Below are 16,989 nucleotides of genomic sequence, written 5' to 3'. Positions count from 1 at the left end.
ATTGGGATCCCAGAAGAAGAAGAAAGAGAAAGAGGGGCAGAAGGTATATTGGAGCAAATTATAGCAGAGAACTTCCCTAATTTAGGGAAGGAAACAGGCATCAAAATGGAGGAGGCACAGAGCACCCCCCTCAAAATCAGTAAAAATAGGTCAACACCCCGACATCTAATAGTAAAACTTCTGAGTCTCAGAGACAAAGAGAAAATCCTGAAAGCAGCTCGGGACAAGAGATATGTAACCGACAAGGGTGGAAACATTACACTGGCAACAGACCTATCCACAGAGACCTGGCAGGCCAGAAAGGACTGGCATGATATATTCAGAGCATTAAATGAGAAAAATATGCAGCCAAGAATACCATATCCAGCTAGGCTGTCACTGAAAATAGAAGGGAGAGATAAAAAGCTTCCAGGACAAACAAAAACTAGAGGAATTTGCAAACACGAAACCAGCCCTACAAGAAATATTGCAAGGGGTCCTCTAAGCAAAGAGAGAGCCTAAAAGTAACATAGACCACAAAGGAACACAGACAATATACAGTAACAGTCACCTTACAGGCAATACATTGGCACTAAATTCATATCTTTCAATAGTTACCCTGAATGTAAATGGGCTAAATGCCCCAATCCAAAGACACAGGGCATCAGATTGGATTAAAAAATAAGACCCATCGATATGCTGTCTGCAAGAGACTCATTTTAGACCCAAAGACACCCCCAGATTGAAAGTGAGGGGGAGGAAAATCATTTACCATGCTAATAGACAACAAAACAAAGCTGGGGTGGCAATCCTTATATCAGACAAATTAGATTTTAAACCAAAGACTGTAATAAGAGATGAGGAAGGACACTGTATCCTACTGAAAGGGTCTATCCAACAAGAAGATCTAACAATTGTAAATATCTATGCCCCTAACATGGGAACAGCCAATTATATAAGCCAATTGATAACAAAAGCAAAGAAACACATTGACAACAATACAATAATAGTGGGGGACTTTAACACCCCCCTCACTGAAATGAACAGATCATCTAAGCAAAAGATCAACAAGGAAATAAAGACTTTAAATGACACACTGGACCAAATGGACTTCACAGATATATTCAGAACATTCCATCCCAAAGCAATGGAATACACATTCTTCTCTAGTGCCCATGGAACATTCTCCAGAATAGATCACATCATAGGTCACAAATCAGGTCTCAACCGTACCAAAAGATTGGGATCATTCCCTGCATATTTTCAGACCACAGTGCTTTGAAACTAGAACTCAATCACAAGACAAAAGTCAGAAAGAACTCAAATACATGGAGCCTAAAGAGCATCCTACTAAAGAATGAATGGGTCAACCAGGAAATTAAAGAAGAATTTAAAAAATTCATGGAAACAAATGAAAATGAAAACACAACTGTTCAAAATCTTTGGGATGCAGCAAAGGCAGTCCTGAGAGGAAAGTATATAGCAATACAAGCCTTTCTCAAGAAACTAGAAAGGTCTCAAATATACAACCTAACCCTACACCTAAAGGAGCTGGAGAAAGAACAGCAAATAAAGCCCAAACTCAGCAGGAGAAGAGAAATAATAAAGATCAGAGCAGAAATCAATGAAATAGAAACCAAAAGAACAGTAGAACAGATCAACGAAACTAGGAGCTGGTTCTTTGAAAGAATTAACAAGATTGATAAACCCCTGGCCAGACTTATCAAAAAGAGAAGAGAAATGACCCAAATCAACAAAATCATGAATGAAAGAGGAGAGATCACAACCAACACCAAAGAAATACAATTATAAGAACATATTATGAGCAACACTATGCCAGCAAATTAGATAACCTGGAAGAAATGGATGCATTCCCAGAAATGTATCAACTACCAAAACTGAACCAGGAAGAAATAGAAAACCTGAACAGACCTATAACCACTAAGGAAATTGAAGCAGTCATCAAAAATCTCCCAAAAAACAAAAGCCCAGGGCCAGATGGCTTCCTAGGGGAATTCTACCAAACATTTCAAGAAGAATTAATACCTATTCTTCTGAACTGTTCCAAAAAATAGAAATGGAAGGAAAACTTCCAAACTCGTTTCATGAGGCCACCAATACCTTGATCCCCAAGCCAGACAAAGACCCCATCAAAAAGGAGAATTACAGACCAATATCCTTGATGAACATGGATGCAAAAATTCTCACCTAAATACTAGCCAGTAGGATCCAACAGTACATTAAAAGGATTATTCACCACGACCAAGTGGGATTTATTCCTGGGCTGCAAGGTTGGTTCAACATCCGCAAATCAATCAATGTGATACAATACATTAATAAAAGAAAGACCAAGAACCATATGATCCTCTCAGTAGATGCAGAAAAAGCATTTGACAAAGTACAGCATCCTTTCTTGATCAAAACTCTTCAGAGTATAGGGATAGAGGGTACATACCTCAGTATCATAAAAGTCATCTATGAAAAACCCACAGCGAATATCATTCTCAATGGAGAAAAACTTAGAGCTTTCCCCCTAAGGCCAGGAATATGGCAGGGATGTCCACTATCACCACTGCTATTCAACATAGTATTGGAAGTCCTAGCCACAGCAATCAGACAACAAAAAGAAATAAAAGCCATCTGAAACGGCAAAGAAGAAGTCAAACTCACTCTTTACAGATGATATGATACTTTATGTGGAAAACCCAAAAGACTCCACCCCAAAACTACTAGAACTCATACAGGAAATCAGTAAAGTGGCAGGATATTGAAAATCAATGCACAGAAATCAGTGGCATTCCTATACACCAACAACAAGACAAAAGAAAGAGAAATTAAGGAGTCGATCCCATTTACAATTGCACCCAAAACCATAAGATACCTAGGAATAAATCTAACCAAAGAGGCAAAGGATCTGTACTCAGAAAACTATAAAATACTCATGAAAGAAACTGAGGAAGACACAAAGAAATGGAAAAACATTCCATGCTCATGGATTGGAAGAACAAATATTGTGAAGATGTCAATGCTACCTAGAGCAATCTACACATTTAATGCAATCCCTATCAAAATACCATCCACTTTTTTCAAAGAAATGGAACAAATAATCCTCAAATTTGTATGGAACTAGAAAAGACCCCGAATAGCCAGAGGAATGTTGAAAAAGAAAAGCAAAGCTGGCGGCATCACAATTCCGGACTTCCAGCTCTATTACAAAGCCGTCATCATCAAGACAGCATGGTACTGGCACAAAAACAGACACATAGATCAATGGAACAGAATAGAGAGCCTAGAAATGGACCCTCAACTCTATGGTCAACTCATCTTTGACAAAGCAGGAAAGAATGTCCAATGGAAAAAAGACAGTCTCTTCAACAAATGGTGTTGGGAAAATTGGACAGCCACATGCAGAAGAATGAAACTGGACCATTTCCTTTACACCACACACAAAAATAGACTCAAATGGCTGAAAGACCTAAATGTGAGATAGGAGTCCATCAAAATCCTAAAGGAGAACACAGGCAGCAACCTCTTCGACCTCAGCCACAGCAACTTCTTCCTAGAAACATTGCCAAAGGCAAGGGAAGCAAGGGCAAAAATGAACTATCGGGACCTCATCAAGATAAAAACTTTTGCACAGCAAAAGAAACAGTCAACAAAATCAAAAGACAACCGACAGAATGGGAGAAGATATTTGCAAATGACATATCAGATAAAGGGCTAGTATCCAAAATCTATAACGAACTTATCAAACTCAACACCCGAAGAACAAATGATCCAATCAAGAAATGGGCAGAAGACACGAACAGACATTTTTCCAAAGAAGACATCCAAATGGCCAACAGACACATGAAAATGTGCTCAACATTGCTCAGCATCAGGGAAATCAAAATCAAAATCTCAATGAGATACCACCTCACACCAGTCAGAATGGCTAAAATTAACAAGTCAGGAAATGACAGATGTTGGCGGGGATGCAGAGAAAGGGGAACCCTCCTACACTGTTGGTGGGAATGCAAGCTGGTGCAGCCACTCTGGAAAACAGTATGGAGGTTCCTCAAAAAGTTGAAAATAGAGCTACCCTACGATCCAGCAATTGCACTACTGGGTATTTACCCCAAAGATACAAATGTAGGGATCTGAAGGGGTACGTGCACCCTGATGTTTATAGCAGCAATGTCCACAATAGCCAAACTGTGGAAAGAGCCAAGATGTCCATCGACAGATGAATGGATAAAGAAGATGTGGTGTGTGTGTGTGTGTGTGTGTGTGTGTGTGTGTGTGTATATATATAATGGAATATTATGCAGCCATCAAAAGGAATGAGATCTTGCCATTTGCAACAACGTGGATGGAACTGGAGGGTCTTATGCTGAGCGAAATAAGTCAGTCAGAGAAAGACATGTATCATATGATCTCACTGATATGAGGAATTCTTAATCTCAGGAAACAAACTGAGGGTTGCTGGAGTGGTGGGGGGTGGGAGGGATGGGGTGGCTGGGTGATCGACATTGGGGAGGTTATGTGCTATGGTGAGCGCTGTGAATTGTGTAAGACTGTTGAATCATACATCTGTACCTCTGAAACAAATAATACATTATATGTTAAAAAAAAAAAAAGAATATAGTAGGAAGGGTAAAATGAAGGGGGGGAAATCGGAGGGGGAGACAAACCATGAGAGACTATGGACTCTGAGAAACAAGCTGAGGGTTCTAGAGGGGAGGGGGCTGGGGGGATGGGTTAGCCTGGTGATGGGTATTAAAGAGGGCACATACTGAATGGAGCACTGGGTGTTATGCACAAACGATGAATCATGGAACGCTACATCAAAAACTAATGATGTAATGTATGGTGGTTAACATAATAAAATTTTTAAAAATTTAGTATGAAAAAGCATCCCAAGGAAGTTGAATTCAAGATGAATCAAGTTTATAAAATAAAAGCTATGTTGCTTTGATGATATAATAACACAAAGATAAAAAGTCTCTTCCAATCTGTAGCACTTGTTTAGAGCTATGTTCTATTTCACTTAGAAATATCTGGAAGAGTTGGTCTGTATAAGTAAAATTAATAACAATTAATATTTAATAGCAACTACTTATAATAATTATTACTTTAGCAAAACAAAAATCATCTGAAATTTAGGTAAACTTACAAAATGCCTTATTTTGCTCTAAATCATTTTACATACCTTATCCCTTGATACAGGTGTAGAGAAAAAAATTCAAAAAAGAAACAGAGAAGAAGCAATTCTTATATAATCTCACAGAAAAATAGATTTCCTTGAAAACTGTTCTCGGAGCAAAGCACTGGATCCAATAAAATAAGCATCCTCTGAGCTATTCCTAATGTACTGGTACCTGACGGTGGCTGCAAACTGGATTCTCCAGGAAGCAGATGCTGGGAGGTAGGTGAGAGCACAGAAGGTTTATTGAGGGATAGCATCTATTAAAAAGGGGGTTGGGGGATGGGGAGCAGAATTACTGGCTGACTGTGATGACAAATGACCCAGCAAGTTCCCCCCTCGGGAGCCCCAGGGCAAAGGGTGCCTTTAGGAGAGTCCCACACAGAGCAGACGTGGGCAGGACCTCCTTCCACCACTCCGCACGGAAACCAGCATGCTTGTGGCTGGAAATCTGGGGCAGATCTTGAACAAACTAATGGCTGGAGGCTGTCAGCCAATCACACTAATCTCTGGAGGAAGCAAGTCCACTTTCAAAGCACATCTGAGCAGCACCTCCGTGTAGCCACCACACAGCAAATTCACCAAAAAGGCAAAAACAAAAACTCAATAAAAACAGTAAAAATCTCCCAAAAGTCCCACCAAATTTAACATAGAACTCTTGTTCAAAGAAGTAATTTACATAATAGATAGAGCAGGGTTTTACAGCTTGGAGTTGGGGGAATACAGAAAACATACTCTAGTTAAAGTTAGTCACTCAAAGGGCCAAATCTTCTCGGTGGGGTCTTATATTCCTCACAAAAAGTAAAAGAACTACAATAATCACATTCAACAGATTCTCTGACAAGATCGTGGGAACATGGAAACTTTTTAAAAATTAAAACCCCTTTGTATATATGTGTCATAATAACACAGCAAAACGAGATGCCAAAGAGGTAAGTTATATTATGGGCTACTGACTGATCCCAATATACTTAAATTTCTTGCTTGAATGAAAAGTGTAGGAATGTTGGCTAGATTACTGACACTAATTGGTGTGCAGCAAATAAAACTGTATTTTCTCCGTCTACTTCTGGGGTCATCCTATATTTGCAAAAGCCTACAATGAGATAATAGGCAAGATTTGTAAAGGGTACTCTCCATTTTAGCCTGGGCAATTAACCAGAAGCAGCAAAGCTTCGCCCTCAATAGCCTAACTGCAGGTGCAATCAGTAGCTAGCAGGTGCAATTACCCAGGACCTTCATTCAGTGGCTCTGAGCGACAGATCAGTCAATTATTCAATAGCAGACACAGTGATTTGCACATGCAATTTTGTATTCAAACCTATTCACAAACCCCAAAATTGATAAATAATGGGAAAGCCTCCATGAAAATTTTCTTTCCCAAACTAATTGTCTGGCATCACAAAAGAAGAGACTTGATTCTAGGCCCCACTTGTGAGAGCTTGGGTCAACAAAAGAGAGCAGTCCAATTCTTGGCTTAACCCAAATTCCTTTAGAACCCCTCAAAGAAGGGAATATTCAGGATCATCTTGGACCTTTTTGGCCACTCCTGGCCTTACCAACCAAACTTACGCCACCGGGGTTAATCTAAAACTTGCCATGCATCCATCACTTACTAAAAAAAAAAATTAGGAGTTGTTTATGCATCAGGGACTGAGCGATAAGAGTTAATAGGACATGATTCCTGCTGAGAAGCTCTCATTCTCCAGAGACCCAGAGACCCAGAGACTTGTAAATAAGCAGATGCAGTTAAGATGCAATGACTAGAGAGATATGAGGGTGAGGACAGAGGACAAGGTACCTGCCCTTCCTGGAGGAGGCCTCACAGGGTGATGCGGGCCACCTGGCAGGCTTCAAAGCAAAGGGATGGATGTACATTCAAGAATACAACCACCCACCAATCATCATGGATAAAATGTTATCTAATAATGGTGCATTTCACCCCTTAAGTTGTTAAAAAAAAAAAGAGTACTTTTTTTCTCTTTTTAAAGTTATTTTCCTATATTACTTAGGTTAAACTCAACACTTTAATAAACAAACCCAAACATATGTATTGGCTCAAATGCCACAGAAGGTCATTTAACAAGATAACAGATTTAAAGCCAAATAATCGATAATTTTATTAAATATAGATTAGATTGTAAGTAAAATACAAAGATGGTCAGACTAAATTTACAAAAAGAAAAATCAACTATACCTAAGTGTATATATATATGTATAAGTATATATGCCATATACAAGAGACATTCCTTCAATATAATAGACACAAAGTTTCAAAGTAAACAGATGGAAAATATATACACTGTGTAAGCACTGACAGAAAGAAAGGTGTTCTGACCATACTAACAACAGTAGAGATAAAGGAATATATTTTGTTAGAATAACAGGATCAATCCAACAAGAAGATCTAACAACCCTAAATTTGATTATACCTAATAATATAACCTAAAATATATATAAATTTTAAAAATCCACAGAATTAAAGGCAAGTAAAAAGATAAATCCACAATCACAGTTGAAGAGTATAACCCATCTCTTCAGTAACTGAAAAAGCAAGTAGTTATGAGTATCAGTAGAGACACTGAAAATCTGTACAAACAACAAATAATCTAATTACCACATATACAGCAGTATACCCAACAACTGAAAATACACCTTCAAGTGCTCCTACTCTACAACTACCACACTACAAGGCACGGCTCATTTAGTGTCTTTCCTGAGTGTCCCAAGTATTCAACCAAGACCGTCTACTTTGGCTGGATAGAATGTGAATATCTCCTACTCCCATGTAAGCTCTAGGAATTATTATTATTATTATTATTATTATTATTATTATTATTATTATTAATTTGTAAGCTCTACTCCCAATGTGGGGCTCGAACTCAGGACCCCACAGTCAAGAGTCACATGCTCTACCAACCGAGCCAGCCAGGTACCCCAGCTCCAGGAATTATTCATCTTACATCTCAGTCATTCTTGCCAGGAATCATGGAACTTTATATTCTGTATGTTCAGTTTTATAATTAGCAAGAGAACCCAGAGGAAAACAGTGCAGATCTCTGGCACTCTTTCTCTGCATAGCTTCTGCCTGTCTGATATCTTGTACCACAGTTCCACACCTCCACCTCCCTGAGCCCTGACCTCTGTCAACACCACTGCTTTCTGTCTGGAAAGCACCATTCTCCCCACACCTGGTCTAGAAAGTGCCTCGAGGTGGAAATCCAAGGCTACTGGTTCACCTTACTTGTGTCCACTATGTGCAGTCTGTTCTCCGTGTCTGCAAAGAACTGTTTCATATGTTTGATCCAATTTTCTACTCGTTTATGGTCCCAGTTACTCCATCATGACTCCCTGGGTTGTTGTTTTTTTTTTTTTTAATTTTTAAAAAAATATTTTACTGGTGACTGATGTTTTTGGACTCACTGAACTATTTTGATGGAAATGTTTTCTTCACCCTTCAGGTACTGGTCATCTTTCATATCACCTTTGGGATGTCTTATATGGAGCAGTTCACATAAAGGGCACGAGTCCATAAAGCACAGGGATCTTGGACTCTTGCAGTGGTTAATTTTAGACCAAAAAGGGAACTTAGGAGGTCATATTGCAATGCCTCATTTTTAAAGGTTGAGTAGGAACTAACTAGTTGTTCACCAAATCTGTTTTTCTTCTTCCTGGCACAAAACTACAATTCGTTAATGAGTCTCATGTGCAATTAAGAATGGCCATGTGACTGAGTTCTGGCCAATGAAATATGAGCAGCTATAATGTATGTCTATTACAAAGTACTTCCCCATTATACTGTATACCTAGAAATAATATTACACTGTATGTTAACTACCTGGAATTTAAATAAAACCTTAAAAAAAAAAAAGCAGACCAACAATCCAAGAAAATAAAACCCCAATAACAACAAAACCAACAACAACGTACCTTCCCACATAATCTTCAGCTCTTCTTCATCGACCAACTCAATGACAAGACAGACAGGGCAGGGCTAGAATATGCTCACTGAATGAGCATAAGAAAGTCTGGCAAGCAACAAGAACACCCACTGGGTCTCTATGCAAATGAGACACTTTTATTATATTAAGCCACTAGAGGGTTGATCTGTAGCAGCAGCTAAAGTACCTTCACAGATGCGTAAGCAGAAACTGAGGCCCAGGAAGGGGAAAATGACTTAAGTTCATCAGTCCAATATTTTTTTCACACCAAAGTTGTTCCTATGTTGGTTCTACAGCAAGGGCCAAGACCATGCTCATGTGCTATTTAATCATTTCCAGTTACCTATGATGATGACTTTTTAATGTAGCTTTTCAGGTCTGTCTAATATTCTACTAGAATATACTAATATATACTAGAATATGATGGAGGTGAAAAGGCCCATTCAGTTTTCCAAGTATGGCGACAGAGCACTGAGAACCTGTGAAGATCTCTCCACACATCTATCCGGAGCAGATCTGGCCCAGCACATGAGAGGAAAACTGGTAGGAAGTAGACTGGTGACATCCTTACTGTTAGCCACTTGCCAAATGTTTTTGTTATGAAAGGTAAATTATGAAGCTGAGGGAATAACCAAGCACGCCCTCATTTCAAGATTTAAGTAACTACAGAAGATACCTGAACACAGGCCACTGAAACTAGCTCCCTCAAACTAAAATCACCAAGATAAAATGTGTCCCCCCAACTCTTTCCACACGTCTCCACTCGTAACTACCCCAGGCCAAAAGATCAACGTCTCATCTAGTAAATGGTTTTCTTCTTTGTAGCCCCACTTCTGCTTCGGTGTCATATTCTGATTGAAGACGTTGACCACGTAATTTAGCCTCTGTGCCAATTATTAATGTATTGCCCTTCTGCACCACACCCACTTTTCCTTGACCTGCTTGGTAAGACTCATGTGCCCAACGGCATGATGGGAGATGACACTGATACTCGCTTCCTCCATCCACAGGATCACCGAAGATCAAATGCAGCTGGATACTAGGATTCTTCATACGGAGTTAACAAGCCCCCCACGTCTGCACTCATCAGTACACTCACCTGATGGTGTGCAACTACTTAATGTCAATACTTCTATCACAAGAGGGGGTTTTTGTTCTGGAAATATGTCAGTCCCCAATGACACAGTCATATGGAAATAGGAAGCTAGCAAGTATCTCTATTTCTCCAGCAAAATTGGCTGTTTTTGATGCCCTTCTGCTTTGGGACCCACCCCAGCACTCTAAGTCATGTGGAAAGCCTACCCTGCCACTCCATTCCACAATGGGAAGAATGAGAGGAAGGAAGGAAACTCTTCTTTGGGTCCACCTGACAGGTGTGGGGAATCCAGTGAGTGTGGGGTGGTTTTCCCTCTCTCCTCTTTTATTGAAATAAACTCTCCAGTCCTATCATAAAGAGGCAAAGCTAGCCTTGCAGCACCAATTCTGGTGTTACCTCTATCCCCACAGCACTCAGGGTTTGGGTGTGGCCATGGGTACCAAAGTTAATCAATTGAGCTCTGACAAGGCTGGCTAAACACTTCACCCAAATTAGTTATTTTCACCGCAAAAAAAGTGCAGGTGCATGGCTTCCTATGCTGAAATGACTGGCCTGGTGGAGATGACTCAGTGACACGTGTCATGGCTCTCTGACATGTTCAGTGTGTGTGGAGTCCTAGAAAGGGCTCTATCCAAAAGCAGATCAGGCAGGGTGACGTGCCCCTGAGCTTCCCAGGCTTCCAGAGTTAGGTGCCCCTCACAGAGCAGAGATTCACACACTTCACAGGCTCAACAGGTGTGGGGGGAGGGGGGGGGAAACGGTCTCTATTGTTTTAATAACAATCCCTTCTCATTTTCTACACTGTAGCCTTCAGTCCACTAAATGCAATTTCCTGGCATCACCCAAGCTTGAAAGTCCAGATCAAAAGTACAGAGTGTCCCAGCTGTGTGGGCCTCGTTCAAACTGAACATTAACCACAGCCCTTACACATGATTTATTCCACGTGAGACCTGGAGACACCCTGTGCGCTTCCTCCCTGCGGGACTGGCTTTATTGTTCTCCCTGCGCTGCAGTCGTGAAAACATTTCCTTCATGCACTTGTCCCCCTGCAACAGAACAAGCTGGCCACTCCCTGGGTTTCACACCTCTCTGGCGTGGAACTGGGGGAGCCCACGGTTCCCAGACAGACAGACTGACGGTATGCAGCAAGTCCCTCTGACTCCTCATGGAAGGAGCTCCCACGGAAAGGGTCTGAATTCATGTGTTGGGAAATACAGAGGCGCAGAAAGCTGAATTCTGTGCTGATGATCACATCTCAAGATCGTGTTTGAGGAACAAGAAAAGACCCAGAGGACCTGGAGCATACCAGGTGATCCATAGAAGGCAGCAGTGGCTGCAGCCAAGACAAAAGCACCAAAACTGAGGGGGAAGATGAGCATGGGGTTGAACCGAGGACCTTCACGGTAACTGTAACCCTGAGTGAGGCCTCTGATGGCCTCTGACTTTTACTGTTCATAATGGCCTTTATGAAATTTTTATAAACCTGTAAGGTGTGACCAAGGGAAAGAGCACTGAACTAAGAGCCAGAAGCCTCGAATCCTATTCCACCTCTTTCCTTAACCAGCTCAAGGCATCTGGCCTCTCTTGGCCTCAGGTTCCTCATTTGTTAAAAATGGGAATGGTAATCCTGAACTCATACCTCTGAGGGTTGTGGCAAGAACCAAATGAGAGGTTCAGATGGAGCAAGATGGTGGAGGAGTAGGAGAACTGGATTTCATCTGGTCTTAGGAATTCAGCTGGATAGGGATCAAACCATTCTGAACACCTACGAACTCAACAGGAGATAGAAGAAAAGAATAGCAACAACTCTGAACAGAAATGCGACCACTTTCTGGAAGGTATGACGTGCAGAGAAGTGAATCAGAGGCGATATTCGGGAGGATAGACAGCGGGCGAGGGGGCCTCCATTGGCCACTTCTGGCAAGTGATAGAGCCACGGAGCACAAAATTGGAACTTTTAGAAGTCTGCTCCGCTGAGGGACGTCGCTCCAGTGGCTAAGCAGGGGGTGGAACCCTTGTGGGACAGTGTGGTCTCAGGACCCTCGGGGTCACAGGAAGACCAGGGGTGCCTGAGTGCGGCCGAGCTCCCAGGTATCTGAGCAGGGAAGCCGGCTGCAGAGATGGAACCGAGGCACGGGCTCTCAGCTTGGGGTTGCCATAAACCGTGATCCGAGGCACAGCTGGGCCACTGCTCCTCCAGCAGGGACCCAACAAGCGGCAGATCCGGGGAGACTCTCCTTCCTCCCCCAGGAGGAGAGGCACGGGAGCGCACCGCAGGGATCTGCTGGGTTTGGAGACTCCACACCAAGCCCGGTGCCAGAGACAGAAACGCTCGGTCACAGGCCAGGTGAGCACGGAGTGCGGCCGGAGACTGGGGAGACAGGAGTGCCTGACTGCTTTTCTCTGGGGCTCACTGAGGAGTGGGGCCCCGAGTTCTCGGCTCCTCCGGGGCAGAGACTGGGAGGCCACCATTTTCACTCTCGGCCTCCAAAGCTGTACGAAGAGCTTGCAGGCAACAAAAGCTCTGGAGAGCAAACCCGAGCAGATTACTTAGCCCAACTGGCAAGGGCGGGGCAATTCCACCTCCGGCAAAGACATTTGGGAACCACGGCAACAGGCCCCACCCCCAGAAGATCAGTGAGAACCACCAGCCAAGACCAAGTTTACCGATCAATAAGAACGGCAGAACTCCAGAGCTAGGAGAATAATGCACATAGAATCCATGGCTTTTTTACCATGATTCTTTAGTCTTTCAAAGTTAATTTTTTTTAACTGTCTTTTCTTTTTTTGAATATTTCCTTTTCCCTTTTTCAACCAACATCTTATCAATCCCTTTTTTAAAAAAACATTTTTATTTTTCATTTTTAGAGTCATATTCTATCCCTTCATAGTAGTTACCCTTATTTTTGGCAAATATATATAAGTTGTTCTCTATTTAAAATTTTGAGATGCAGGTTCTTCTAACAGATCAAAATATATCCTAAATCTCTAGTGTATGGCCTTGTTCTAGTCTCCTGCCTGATCACATTCTCTCCCTTTTTTTTTTCTTTTTCTTTAAATCCTCTTCTTTCTTTGTCAAACAACTTCTTATCAATTCCTTTTATAAAATTTTTTATAATTTTCATCTTTACAGTATTATTCTATCCCTTCATCATATCAACCCTTATTTTTGTACATATGTAAGTTTTTCTTTCTTTAAAATTTTGGGAGGCACTTTCTTCTAATAGACCAAATACACCCAAAATCTAGTGTGTGGCACTGATCTATGCACCAGCCTGATCATATCTGATCATTTTCTGTTTTTTTTTGTTTTGTTCTGTTTTTGTTTGTTTTTATCTTTTTCTTTTTCTTTTCTCTTTCTTTCCCTTTCTTTTCCCCCGGTTTCAGGTCTTTTCTGATTTGCTTAGAGTATATTTTCTGGGGATGTTGTTACCCTGTTAGCATTTTGTTCTCTCATTCATCGGTTCTCCTATGGACAAAATGACAAGAAAGAAAAAAATCACCTCAACAAAAAGAACAAGAGGTACTACCGACTGCCAGGGACCTACTCAGTGCGGACATTAGTACAATGTCGGACCTAGAGTTCAGAATCATGATTTTAAAGATACTAGCTGGGCTTAAAAAAAACATGGAAGATATTAGAGAAACCCTTTCTGGAGAAGTAAAAGAACTAAAATCTAACCAAGTCGAAATCAAAAAGGCTATTAATAAGGTGCAATCAAAAAATGAGGGTGCTAACTCCTAGGATGAGGCAGAAGAGAAAATCAGTGATATAGAAGACCAAATGATGGAAAATAAAGAAGCTGAGAAAAAGAGAGATAAACAACTACTGGATCACGAGGGCAGAATTTGAGAGATAAGCGATACCATAAGACGAAACAACATTAGGATAATTGGGATCCCAGAAGAAGAAAGAGAGAGAGGGGCAGAAGGTATATTGGAGCAAATTATAGCAGAGAACTTCCCTAATTTGGGGAAGGAAAGACGCATCAAAATCCAGGAGGCACAGAGAACCCCTCCCAAAATCAATAAAAATAGGTCAACACCCCGACATCTAATAGTAAAACTTATGAGTCTCAGAGACAAAGAGAAAATCCTGAAACAGCTCAGGACAAGAGATATGTAACCTACAATGGCAGGAACATTAGATTGGCAACAGACCTCTCCACAGAGACCTGGCAGGCCAGAAAGGACTGGCATGATATATTCAGAGCACTAAATGAGAAAAATATGCAGCCAAGAAGAATACTATATCCAGCTAGGCTGTCACTGAAAATAGAAGGGAGAGATAAAAAGCTTCCAGGACAAACAAAACTAAAGGAATTTGCAAACACAAAACCAGCCCTACCAAGAAATATTGCAAGGGGTGCTCTAAGCAAAGAGAGAGCCTAAAAGCAACATAGACCAGAAAGGAACACAGACAATATACAGTAACAGTCACCTTACAGGCAATACATTGGCACTAAATTCATATCTTTCAATAGTTACCCTGAATGTAAATGGGCTCAATGCCCCAATCCAAAGACACAGGGCATCAGATTGCATTAAAAAATAAGACCCATCGATATGCTGTCTGCAAGAGACTCATTTTAGACCCAAAGACACCCCCAGATTGAAAGTGAGGGGGTGGAAAATCATTTACCATGCTAATAGACACCAAAAGAAAGCTGGGGTGGCAATCCATATATCAGACAAATTAGATTTTAAACCAAAGACTGTAATAAGAGATGAGGAAGGACACTATATCCTACTGAAAGGGTCTATCCAACAAGAAGATCTAACAATTGTAAATATCTATGCTCCTAACATGGGAACAGCCAATTATATAAGCCAATTGATAACAAAAGCAAAGAAACACATTGACAACAATACAGTAATAGTGGGGGACTTTAACACCCCCCTCACTGAAATGAACAGATCATCTAAGCAAAAGATCAACAAGGAAATAAAGACTTTAAATGACACACTGGACCAAATGGACTTCACAGACATATTCAGAACATTCCATCCCAAAGCAATGGAATACACATTCATCTCTAGTGCCCATGGAACATTCTCCAGAATAGATCACATCATAGGTCACAAATCAGGTCTCAACCGTACCAAAAGATTGGGATCATTCCCTGCATATTTTCAGACCACAGTGCTTTGAAACTAGAACTCAATCACAAGACAAAAGTCGGAAAGAACTCAAATACATGGAGCCTAAAGAGCATCCTACTAAAGAATGAATGGGTCAACCAGGAAATTAAAGAAGAATTTAAAAAATTCATGGAAACAAATGAAAATGAAAACACAACTGTTCAAAATCTTTGGGATGCAGCAAAGGCAGTCCTGAGAGGAAAGTATATAGCAATACAAGCCTTTCTCAAGAAACTAGAAAGGTCTCAAATATACAACCTAACCCTACACCTAAAGGAGCTGGAGAAAGAACAGCAAATAAAGCCCAAACTCAGCAGGAGAAGAGAAATAATAAAGATCAGAGCAGAAATCAATGAAATAGAAACCAAAAGAACAGTAGAACAGATCAACGAAACTAGGAGCTGGTTCTTTGAAAGAATTAACAAGATTGATAAACCCCTGGCCAGACTTATCAAAAAGAGAAGAGAAATGACCCAAATCAGCAAAATCATGAATGAAAGAGGAGAGATCACAACCAACACCAAAGAAATACAAACAATTATAAGAACATATTATGAGCAACACTATGCCAGCAAATTAGATAACCTGGAAGAAATGGATGCAATCCCAGAAATGTATCAACTACCAAAACTGAACCAGGAAGAAATAGAAAACCTGAACAGACCTATAACCACTAAGGAAATTGAAGCAGTCATCAAAAATCTCCCAACAAACAAAAGCCCAGGGCCAGATGGCTTCCTAGGGGAATTGTACCAAACATTTCAAGAAGAATTAATACCTATTCTTCTGAACTGTTCCAAAAAATAGAAATGGAAGGAAAACTTCCAAACTCATTTCATGAGGCCACCAATACCTTGATCCCCAAGCCAGACAAAGACCCCATCAAAAAGGAGAATTACAGACCAATATCCTTGATGAACATGGATGCAAAAATTCTCACCTAAATACTAGCCAATAGGATCCAACAACACATTAAAAGGATTATTCACCACGACCAAGTGGGATTTATTCCTGGGCTGCAAGGTTGGTTCAACATCTGCAAATCAATCAACGTAATACAATACATTAACAAAAGAAAGAACAAGAATCATATGGTCCTGTCAAGAGATGCAGAAAAAGCATTTGACAAAGTACAGCATCTTTCTTGATCAAAATTCAGAGTATAGGGATAGAGGATACATACCTCAGTATCATAAAAGCCATCTATGAAAAACCCACAGCGAATATCATTCTCAATGGAGAAAAACTTAGAGCTTTCCCCCTAAGGTCAGGAATACGGCAGGGATGTCCACTATCACCACTGCTATTCAACATAGTATTAGAAGTCCTAGCCACAGCAATCAGACAACAAAAAGAAATAAAAGACATCTGAATTGGCAAAGAAGTCAAACTCTCACTGTTTGCAGATGATATGATACTTTATGTGGAATACCCCAAAGACTCCACCCCAAAACTGCTAGAACTCATACAGGAATTCAGTAAAGTGGCAGGATATAAAATCAATGCACAGAAATCAGTGGCATTCCTATACACCAACAACAAGACAGAAGAAAGAGAAATTAAGGAGTCGATCCCATTTACAATTGCACCCAAAACCATAAGATACCTAGGAATAAATCTAACCAAAGAGGCAAAGGATCTGTACT

At 40.7% G+C, this 16,989-nt stretch overlaps 1 long non-coding RNA gene across 1 annotated transcript in view; it reads right to left on the bottom strand.

The window, feature by feature from the left end:
* Positions 1-16,989, bottom strand: part of LOC135361710 (uncharacterized) — a 570,432-nt gene that overhangs the window by 541,016 nt on the left and 12,427 nt on the right. The window lies entirely within an intron of this gene.

Source organism: Mirounga angustirostris, unplaced genomic scaffold, assembly GCF_029215605.1.
Source record: "Mirounga angustirostris isolate CCGP_5_RB_7025 unplaced genomic scaffold, mMirAng1.0.hap1 SCAF_10, whole genome shotgun sequence".
Classification (NCBI taxonomy): Eukaryota; Metazoa; Chordata; class Mammalia; order Carnivora; family Phocidae; genus Mirounga; species Mirounga angustirostris.
This window is presented reverse-complemented; position numbering and strand designations above follow the sequence as displayed.